Source organism: Leucopleurus acutus (assembly GCF_964270905.1).
Source record: "Leucopleurus acutus genome assembly, chromosome: 9".
In the NCBI taxonomy this organism is placed as follows: Eukaryota; Metazoa; Chordata; class Mammalia; order Artiodactyla; family Delphinidae; genus Leucopleurus; species Leucopleurus acutus.
In genome coordinates, this window is record NC_139144.1 from 101,906,139 (window position 1) to 101,917,616 (window position 11,478).

Below are 11,478 nucleotides of genomic sequence, written 5' to 3' on the forward strand. Positions count from 1 at the left end.
CCGAACTAGTCTGTTGGTGGGAAAGAGAGAGAACGGGACTCCGGAGTCGGCTTCATGTTCGTGGTCTTTTTGGTTTATGCCTGCGCGAATGAAAGTTGGCATTTCTTTCCTGGATTAAAACACAAATTGGCCTAGGGACGGGGGTCGCATGCAGTAAAAGTGAATCTAGAACTAGGATTTGGGGAAGCTTCTCTCTAGGGTTTCATCTATGAGCAGGCCATCAGGTGCGTGTCTAAACTTTGCTTCATGTTATCAATTTCTTCTGATTTTACGCAAAATCTATAGGTTTACACAAGTCTAAATATAGGCTTGAGGTTTTCCCTCTTGACGATTTAGGAGGAAAAAAACTAGATTAAGATAGATAATGATTTTTGTACGTCAAGCCGTGATGTGTTTTAGGGTTTGAGATTTCTTTAACACCTGGGGATTCGTATGCCTGAAGAGTTACGGAAGACAAATAGGTAAAATTAACAAAACTCGAGGGTCCAGAAGTATTTTTCTGTGTATACAGATTGTCAGGAAGAAAGAAAGCTAACTACTCACAGGCTTTAGTAATTAGAAAGTTTTTTATTTGATTTATTAAATTTAATAAATTTCTATTGAACTACTGAATCTGATGGTACTCCCCTCAATTTTGTAGGGCAGGAAGACATTATTCAATTAACTGTAACGACAGGATGAGTATGCACTAAGTGATTTATCAGAATGCTCTGAATGTAGAATATCAAACAGTTGAATATCATTTTAAGAAACTTTTCAGGAGGCTTCCCTGGTGGCGCAGTGGTTGAGAGTCCGCCTGCCGATGTAGGGGACACAGGTTCGTGCCCCGGTCTGGGAAGATCCCACGTGCCGCGGAGCGGCTGCGCCCGTGAGCCATGGCCGCTGAGCCTGCGCGTCCGGAGCCTGTGCTCCACAATGGAAAAGGCCACAACAGTAAGAGGCCCGCGTACCCAAGAAAAAAAAAAGAAACTCTTCAAAAAGATAGTGTGCCCAGCCAAAATTTTTATCTTTCTTGGTAGTTTCCTCTGAATCCTTATTAAACTGAGGATTGAGAATACCATTTGCCCAGAAGTGGGACAAATACAACCAATTTCACTAAGACCCTTTGTTGATCCAAGGTATGAGAGGAAACCTCTCAAAATGCAGTATATATGTATGTATACAAACACATATATATGAAATCAGTATCATATTACTTGTGAAATTAAAGTAATATTTTCTTTTTAAAAAACATTTAGAGCAATGAACAATGAATGAACAGTTCATTCAACAGCAAAACATTAGTTGATCAAGTTGAAAAGCTCCTCACTTTTTCTTTATCCCCAAATATCACCAGGTTTGGTTATATGGGTACAAGTAGGCTGCAGACCACTGTGTTCAGGGTCAGAATGGAGAGAGAGATTTTTGTGATTATCTCCAAGATCTTTATAACTAGTTGTGAACATAGGAGGCTGCCTTTAAGAGACAGAACTGGCCCCTGGCTTGTCCTCAGGCCTGCCATTTAACAGTTAGGTTATGTTTATGGATCAATTTGAGCATGTGCTTCCCTCTTCTCCCAAATAGCACTCTCTAGAGAAACAGCCTACAGGGAAATAATCTTCCCCATTATATAGTCTCCAGGTGGATCTGTGACAACATCATTACCAATCTTGGCACTTATGTGAGTTTTCACAAGCCAACAATAAATGGTCAGAAAACTGTAAACTGAAACCAGGCAGCTGCACATCTGCATGCCCTGAATGCATGAGGCTTATGATCAATCTTTTGGGGGAATTAAACCCTGTGGGATGAAACCATTTCTTTTATGTGCTGGAGAACTGAGGAATGGTCCTGACTATCTTTCCCATGGTTCTGATATAGTCCCCTTTCAGTAGAAAGGAGAAAGAAAAGCTGAAGTTTTCGGAAATAAAGGGATTCATTTTCAGAAATCTCTGCCTCTTCAGGCAAACACTACTGTAGCCAGAGATACAATCTGCATGTACTTTTCTAGCTTACATTTTTAACTTAAAATCACACCATACTCATTTTCTCACGCTCTTACATTGTCTTCTGAAGGAATTGAGCTCTCCCTTGAAGGGTCCACCTTGACTCATGAAGATGAGAGACTGAAATGAGGTCCCATGCACACACTCAGACCTCCTTTAGCTGCTCAGGCAGCTGCCTGAGAATGCCTACCATATTCGTTAACTCCATCCTGTTCATAGCTGAGACATGGTACTCAGACTCTATCCTTACCTTTTAGGATGTAATGATATTCAGCTACTGCAACTTTTATTGAATCTTCCAATAGCTTGGAGTATTTACTGCCTTTGATGTGATTCAAAACAGCAGAATGTTCACACTACAAGTGTGGCCAAACATTGAGAGTAAGACTAAGCTAGCATTTTTGCAGGAGATTGTCTGTGATAAGACATTCTTTCCAAGTTTGCAAATATAGGTAACCTGCACAGCCATTTTGTTTGTTTGTTAAGCCAGTGGTCTTGGCCACCATTTCTCATTGTTCTATGGTGAACGAATTCTTAAGAAGATGTTTTAAGACTCAAACTGAGGTTAGTTTAGTATTATTGTCACCAAATGCTAGGTTCCAGACATTTGGTAGCTGTTACTAAAGAGACCAATGCCCTTGTGGAAATTAAATAGTAAAACTTAAAGACAGAATACCTTTATATTAGAAACAAAAAAATATTTACTGTGTTTGCTGTGAAAGGTTAAGAGTAGAGGCTCTGGAGTCAGACCTCACAGCCTTGAGTTTAGACCCTACCAACTTTTTACTCATTCAGTATTTATTGTGTACCTACTATGTGACTAGTGATTTTCAGTGTGCAATCTTGCATATATTTTTGCTATTTTTTTTAAAGATTTATTTATTATATATTTATTTAATTTATTTTTGGCTGTGTTGGGTCTTAGCTGTGGCACACAGGATCTTCACTGAGGCACACGGGATTTTTCATTGTGGTGTGTGGGCTCTTCATTGTAGTGGGCGGGCTTCTCTCCAGTTGGGGTTTGCAGGTTTTCTCTTCTCTTGTTGAGGCACACGAGCTCAGTAGTTGTGGCTTGTGCGGGCTTAGTTGCCCCGTGGCATGTGGGATCTTAGTTCCCCCAACCAGGGGTCAAACGTGTGTCCCCTGCATTGTAAGGTGGATTCTTTACCACTGGACCACCAAGGAAGTCCCTATTTTATGCTATTTTAAGTGAATCTTTAAATTTCACTTGAAATTAGAAATTTCAAATTCCTATTGTTCATTGAAAGTATGTAGAATACAATTGATTTTTGTATATTGACCTTGTCTCCTGCAACCTTACTAAACTCACAGCAGTTTTCGTAGCTTTGTTTAGATTCCATTGGATCTTCTACATAAATCATGTCATCTGCAAATAAAGACAGTTTACTTCCTTTTTGTTACGGATGCCTTTCATTTCTTTTACTTTCCTTATTTCACTGGCCAGAATCTCCAGTACAATGCTGAAGAGAAGTAGTGAGAGAAGATATCCTTGCTTTGTTCTAGATATCAGGGGAAGAATTCAGTCTTTCCCATTATTTGATGTTAGCTATAGGTTTGTAGCAGATGCACTTTTGAGGTTGAGGAGGTTCCCTTCTAATTCATAGTTTTCTGAGAGATTTTTTTTTTTTAAATCATGAATACATCATATTGTTTTTCTTTTTTAGTTTGTTCATATAGATTAATATATTGATTGGTTTTCAAAAGTTAAACCAACCTTGCATTCCTGAGACAACCTGCACTTGGTCATGATGTATTATCATTTTTATATATAGTTGGATTTGATTTACCAAAATTTTATTAAGAGTTTATATATCTATGTATAAAAATATTGGTCTTTAATTTTCTTTTTATATTTTTATCTGGCTTTGATAAATCAGTAATGCTGGCCTCACAGAATGAGTTGGGAAGTATTCTCTCTTTCTCAGTTTTCTGGAATAGTTTACCAATTCACTAGAGAATTGGTAAAGTTCTCTAGTGAAATTTTCTTTGTGGGAAAGATCTTGACTATAAATTCAATTTCTTTAATAAATATTAAGGCTATTCAGTTTATCTATTTCTTCTCAAGGGAGCTTTGGTAATTAGTGGGAATTTGTCCATTTCACGTAAGTTGTCAAATTTATTGTCATAAAGTTGTTAATAATATTCTTTTTATGTTTTAAATAACTGTAGAATCTGTAGTGAGGTCACTTCTCTTACTGCTGATATTGATAAATTTTTTTAAATAAATTTTATTTATTTATTTATTTAGGCTGCATTGGGTCTTCGTTGCTGCATGCAGGCTTTCTCTAGTTGCTGCGAGTGGGGGCTACTCTTTTTTTTTTTTTTTTTCTTTTGGTACGTGGGCCTCTCACTGTTGTGGCCCCTCCCGTTGCGGAGCACAGGCTCCGGACGCGCAGGCCCAGCGGCCATGGCTCACGGGCCCAGTCGCTCCACGGCATGTGGGATCCTCCCGGACTGGGCACGAACCCACGTCCCCTGCATCGGCAGGCAGACCCTCAACCACTGCGCCACCAGGGAAGCCCCGGGGGCTACTCTTCCTTGCGGTGCATGGGCTTCTCATTGCGGTGGCTTCTCCTGTTGCAGAGCACAGGCTCTAGGCACGCAGGCTTCAGTAGTTGCAGCACACAGGCTCAGTAGATGTGGCTCGCAGGCTCTAGAGCACAGGCTTAGTGGTTGTGGCACACGGGCTCAGTTGCTCTGCGGCATGTGGATCTTCCCGGATCAGGGCTCGAACACGTGTCCCCTGCATTGGCAAGTGGATTCTTAACCACTGTGCCACCAGGGATGTCCCTTCTGATTACTTTAGGTTTCACTTACTCTTTTTTCCCCTAGTTTCTTAAAATGGAAGCTGAGGTAATTGATTTGTGACCTTTCTTATCTTCTAATGTAGGTATAAACTTCCCCCTAAGTGTGGCTTTATATCTTGAATTAGACAGGTGGAGATGGTGGATATAGGGGAGTCCATGCAAAGAATTGGAACATGAAGGATGGAAAACATAATATAGCTTGAATCTATAGTGAGAGATATTCTATGTAAGCGAGGCCCATGCAAATAACCGAAACATGGAGAATTTGGAGAAAGGCAGGTTATTTAGTAAACCTGAGATATAGTGGGAGGAGGTGCAACAGGGATGAAGCTGGAGGCAGGGGTCCAGAAAATAAAAGCCTTTAGCCTGAGGGCAATAAGAAGTCAGTGAAAAATCTTAAGTGGGGGAGTGGCATGGAATTATTTGCATTTTATAAAGATCACTCTGGTGGGCATGTGGTAGTGGAAGTTGACTGGAATCAGGAACACTGGATAGGAGATGGTCTCTCCATGAGGAGATGGTCTCGTGCTAATCCAGGTGAGAGGTGGTGGTGGTAGCGGGGATGAAGCAACGTAGGAATATTAAAGTAATAATAAGGAACTGGAATCAGTGTAAAAATTGGTGATTGACCAAGACATATGGGGAAGAGGAATGAAGGGTCAGCAGGGCAGCTAGTAGTGCCTTTCAATGAGATGGGGAACAGATAAGGAGGAACATGTTACTGTCAGGCAGGGACGAGAGGAGGAGTGAAGCCGGGAATGATTTCAGTTTGGGGTGTGTTGAGTTTATGATGCCTGTGAAGCATCCAAGAAGAGAGCTACAGTAGGCAGGTGTAAACGTGGGTTTTGAGCTTAGGAGAAATGCCAGTATGTGATGGGTAAGTGAGGTGTGAGTGGATGAAATCACCCATGGAGAGGATGTTGAGTGAGAAGAAAGTAGAGGATGAAAGTTTGGAAAGCAACATTTTAAGGATTGTCAGAGGATACAAGAGAAGTAAGAGTGATCACTTTGCTGCAATGAGAAGAATTTCATGGAAGAGAGAACAAGAAGACAAGGAACAACAACAATATATATTAGACTTATCAACAGAGAATAATATGCACTTTCCATGAGGTACTTAAAAAGGTTTTTTTTATTGTCAAAAAGAGTTTAGGGCTTCCCTGGTGGCGCAGTGGTTGAGAGTCCGCCTGCCGATGCAGGGGACACAGGTTCGTGCCCCGGTCCGGGAAGATCCCACAAGCCGCGGAGCGGCTAGGCCCGTGAGTCATGGCCGCTAAGCCTGCGTGTCCGGAGCCTGTGCTCCGCAATGGGAGAGGCCACAACAGTGAGAGGCCCGCGTCACAAAAAACAAAACAAAACAAAACAAAAAAAAGAAAGGCCTCATCTTACAGGCTGGAATCACAGAATTCTACATGCCGCCACTATGACAAGAAGACTTAAGAAAAGCAATTCATGTAATCTCAATGCACGCACTCAAATGTCAGTGCTCCAACTCTTTCTTACCCTAAAACAGCCACACTTTGATGCTCTTCAAATCCAAGCCTCCCAGCACGGGGGTAACTGCCCTTTCTGTCTTCTCCCTTTCCCCTCTGTCCTGGAAGAGTGAGCAGCTCTTGTCCCATTTCAATCTGGGATATTGAGCCTGGTTTGGGAATAGTGTGTTTTCTCACCTCGAAAGGTCACAATGAGGTGGACTGGTTGCCTTCAGCTTTATGTCTGAAAGCACGTCCAGGGGCGCCAAAGTTCCCATATTTTACTAAAGGCACAAGACACTGGGAGAGAGAAAATCAAAACAAAACCCAAAAAACCTGAGGACATCTTCAATGCCAGGAAGGGGAAATAAAACCATCCACACTCCAGCAGCGTAAGCTTTATTTGGAACTGGGGTACCCATCTTACCACACTTCTCACATGACTAAAAAGCCCAGTGAGGTGTCTGTTTTCTGATAGTAGTAGAAACAGTACTCCAGGAGAAACGATGTCAGGAATATTGCAGGGAAGAGTTCTCATCGGCATCTAACCCAAACGATAGGGCTGGGCTGCTCAGAACCAAAAGGCTGTTCCAACTGCTCTCTAAGGGCCTGGACAACATGGTCCAAGAAAACAGCGGAGCAGGTGACTGGTTGTAGTTTAGGAAGCAGATGCCCGAAGACAGTGGGGAACCTGGCACATGGTCCGGGAGGGGGGCGGCTGGAGGGCTAGAGCTGTCCCACGTGTTAGTGTTCTTTTTTCTATTCTGTTATAAATTCATGGATTTAATCCAGTATAAATTAAGAGTATTTGTTTTCTTTTTTTAAAGGAATGATAGAGGGAAGTGGTAAATGTTACCACTTGTTACCAAATGTTACCAAATGTTTTTCTGCTTACAGAAAGTAATGCCCTTATAAAATCTTCTCAGCTGCAGTAAAACTTTTGTTTCTTCAAAATGCTGCTTCTGCCAACAGAATTTGAGTTTCTCTTCTTCACAGGCAGGAGCTCCTTCACGGTCCAATTGTAGTTCCGTCTGCCCTAGAGTAGGCACAAAAGTCAGTGCAACTAGTGCCTAGTGTTCTGGCCAGTTCCTGCATCTCCATTTCAGGATGACCTTTTTATTTGTTAACAATTCTATATATTTACCAGTGATGTTCCCATCAAACATTTGGAGTTTCCCTCCCTCTTCAGCTTCTAATACAGCAGGAGATTTAGAAAATTTTTGTACCAAATCTTTCACAGTGAAGATTCTGTACAGCTGCTCGATAGCTGTGTCAAACAGTCTCGTCATGTGCAGTGCCATAGTGGGAATCCTTACACCCAGTGCCACTGGAGAGGAGGCCTGAATCTGCAAGGTATTCTCACTCAGTTTCCTTTTAACAGTCAATTCCTGGGTTGCCATAGCTTTGGTTTGTAAAATCATTCCCACTGTGAATTCCGACTTAAGTCCCTTCAGGTAATCTCCAAGGGCTTCCCTGACCTTGGCGGTGTCTGCAGTTTTCATAAGATCTTTCAAGTATATCCCCATCTCCTTTCTTTTTACTCATGTTCACTTCAGTGTCATCTACTTCATTTTCTTAAGACAGGTTGGGTATTTCAATCAACCCCTTGTGCTTCACACCAGCTTCTTTAATTACACCTTTCCAGCCCAATGTGATGTTCCACTCATAGAGGAAAATCAGCTTTCCTTTGCCGCGGCTGCAGGAAGCCTCACCTTCCACCTGCCTCAGCTCACTGATTTCGCAACCGGCAGCATCATTCTCCACAGCGGTGCCCGCCAGGAGCTCACAGAGCTTCCCCTTGGACCAGCTGGTGGCATCCCGCTCTGTCAAGCCCTGGCTCACTGCCACGTCCCTGAACCTGCTTCTCCTCTTGTTCCCCTCCTAGCTTCCCTCTGTAGGACTGTGGGCAACATCTCCTATCATCCAAGGGCTGGATGTTCTCAACATGTGTTAGTCTTAATTACCTCCTTCCAATGACTGGAATCTGCCTTCTATCATAAACCACACATGAAGCCCTTTCATCGAAAACATGCATTGCTTTCCTCCTTGGTTCTCATTAGACTGTCTAACCTGCACTTTAATCAACTTCAAGTTTACCTCTTGGGCAGGTGCAACCTGCTTCTCATTGGTCAAGACTGAGTTGAGGTGTCGTTTCTCTGGGACAACTTCCCTGACCCCTTGAATGTGGGTTAAGTACCCTTCCTGGGTGCTGTCCTCACGCGTCTGCTTTCCCTCTCGCCTGGCGCTTATTCCACTTTCCTATATCTGCCCATTATTCGTCTTTCTCTCCATTTGACTGTGAGCTTCTCGAGGGCAGGGACAATACCCAGCCACATCGACGTTTGCTGAATGACTGGGACTGCCCTTCCTCCTGGTGCTGCCCTTGGGTTGGGTGTGCTTTCCAAACCCCAGCCCATGGCCATCTGCAATTGGCTGTTGATGTTTATGATCTTAGTAAATTACTCCTAATTTTATAGCATTAGAATCACTTTTATTTAAATGACTTTCAGATCTGTACTAGATTCAGTTTGGGGGTTGATTTCAGTCCTATATCCGCTCACATATTAAATTTATCACCTCTGTTGATCTTTTTCACTTCTACACTGATTCATTTTGTCAACTAAACCATTTCCATTAATAGTGTCAACACCTTTTGCTTCCCTTCTCCTCTTTCTTTTCCTTCCTCTTTCTCCTCCCTTCCTTTCCTGAACAATTCAGTTCCAAAATCATTAAGTAGAGCTGAGTAAGGTAAGCATCTACAGCAGGTGGGGATGGGAGGGGGTGGGGTGGCCCAGAGCAGGATGTCAGAGCCCCACTGGGGCTCTGCTCGGGGGAAGGGGTGGCAGTGGCCCCATGAGGTGGCTTACTCACAGGAGGACTGATCAGATAAATAAATATATTACAGATAATGGGAGCAAAGCTCACTCTTGGAGATGAGAATTACCGATATGGGAAGGGACAAAACTAGAACGGACACTGGTGTGGTAGTGGTATTGGTGTGGAATCATTCATAAAAATAGATGTGGAAATAAGTGTAAATGTAAACATGTGTACGTGTTATATGTATGTATGTCCTAGCTCTGTCCACTGAGAGGGTCTGGGAGTAGCTATCCTCAAATAGCAATGGGCACAACTAGTGCCGGATCTTGGCTTCTAACCCACTCTCCCTTACAAGGAACCAGGGGTCCTGGGAGAAATGATCAACTGCAGCGCTGGAACAGGGTAAATAGAAGACACACCTGGAACAACCTGTGACAGAGATAGCAAGGAAGTTGCTCAAGAATGATGAGAACAAGTCAAAAGGACACAGAAGCCTGTGTAAGGGGGCTTCCACTGGCCAAATTTAGGACAATGAGAGCCTCAAAATAACTGCGGATAGAATTATAACCCACTGGACAAAATAGGAATAAAAATAGGAAAGTATTGCGAGTCCATACAGATATAAAATATGTGGCTAAAGGAATGGAAAACTTGCTGAGGAATGGGATATTTACATGACTTCAAAGTACCTTCCCACAAAATCCTGAACTACTTGTTAATTACAGAGGGGGGAAGTCTGGCAGACACTACCTTAAGTGATCGCCATGAACATCCTCAGTAATGGAACGAATTGAAATCATGCGCCACCCGATAAGATGCAGTGAGATAAACACAGCATCACATCTTGGCTAACCCTCTGAAGGCAAGTAAACTGAGCCCACTCATGAAGACACATCAGGTACAGCCGGATTGAGGGACATTCTACAAAATAACTGCCCTGTAACCTTGAAAAGTATCAAGGTCTTGACAGCCTAAGACTGTCTCTTTTTTTTTTTTTAGAAACTTATTGAGGGCTGAAAACAAGCAAGCGGCAACATCTGAATTTTTTTCTCCCTACCAAGTCCCTAATGCTTCATATTAGTAGGTACACGGCCTGAGTCCCAAGACAGAAGAGGTGACAGTTACTACCTAACAAAGACTGTCACCTTCTCAGCCCGGACAGTCATCACTCCTCCCATTCTTTTTCTGTGCAGCCAATTTCATGCCTTAGGATCTGTTACTCACAAACCCTCATTCTGTTAACAATTTCTGTGTCTCTTAGGACTCTGTTTTGTAAGAGGAAATGCAATTCCAAAACATTTTAAACAGTAAGAAAATGTTACTGGTTCACATACGTGAAGAGTCGGGTAGGATAAGTTCAGGGACCGCTTAATGCGGGGTTCAAACAATGTTACCAGGACGAGGTTTCGCTTCCATGTGCTGGTTCAGCATTTCTTAGGGCTGCATCCTTCCTCATTCATATCCATCAGGAAGGAGGGTGTTTTTTTCCCCCGTGTAAGTCATTCTCATAGAATAAGGAAGTTATGACATAATTTTCAAATGGCAAAAGTACAGGTAGTTTTCTTCTCTCATAGGGGCCATTTTCTACTACCTTTCAACATCAGCACTGTCAGCATGGAAACTCTAAGGGCATGATTTTCTATCCAGTTATGCTTTCACCACTATGTGGACGACTCACTGAATCACTGCTGAATCTCCAACTGCAAAAGTGACTTCAATATAAGTATCTGTGACTTTAAAAGATGCTGGATGGGTACGTCAAGTTTGCTGTCTCGTTAAAGGCTGACCAAGTAGCAAACAGAAAGTATGGATGACCTGCTGAGACTTGCCTAGCCTTTGATTTCATGAATTATTCTCAAATTTTCAACAAAAACGTCTCATGCCTAGAGAGAGCAGCCTCATGCATACGCCTCATCCCATGCATGTAAAGCACGCACCACGAGCATTCGTTCTGATGCTTATCCGGATTCTCCTACTCCTGGGCTCAGAAACAGATGACCACGTCATCAAAGGGCACTGCCATCTGGACCCCCAAACGCATTTCCCTCTGTCTCAGGATGGCTTCACACTTCTCATCAGTAATGTTTAAAAGCCTTCTCTACCTTTGTTCGTATCACGCGAGAAGTTACGACACGGATCTTGAAAAGCCAGACTTTTCAATATGTAAAATGGGCAAGGTTTGGATGATACAATTCCAAGAAGAGCTTGTGATGGTTTTGCTGTTCCTCTTTCCAAAACAACAGTTGCTGCAAACAAAGCGAATTTATACCCTGACCAAGGTGGAATACTGAATGTACAGGCCCTTGTTTTACAGGAACAGTGGGGGGATGGGGGGAACTCATAAAGAAGTCAGTCATTGGAACTGCCACAGAC

The 11,478-nt window shown here is 42.7% G+C and overlaps 1 pseudogene across 1 annotated transcript; it reads right to left on the reverse strand.

The window, feature by feature from the left end:
* Positions 1 to 7,355: 7,355 nt before the first annotated feature.
* Positions 7,356 to 8,621, reverse strand: LOC309966662 (activator of 90 kDa heat shock protein ATPase homolog 2-like; annotated as a pseudogene). The gene is made up of 2 exons: positions 8,612 to 8,621; positions 7,356 to 8,108 (listed from the first exon to the last, which is right to left on the reverse strand). The product of its transcript is annotated as an activator of 90 kDa heat shock protein ATPase homolog 2-like (transcript).
* Between the last annotated feature and the right edge of the window lie 2,857 nt (positions 8,622 to 11,478).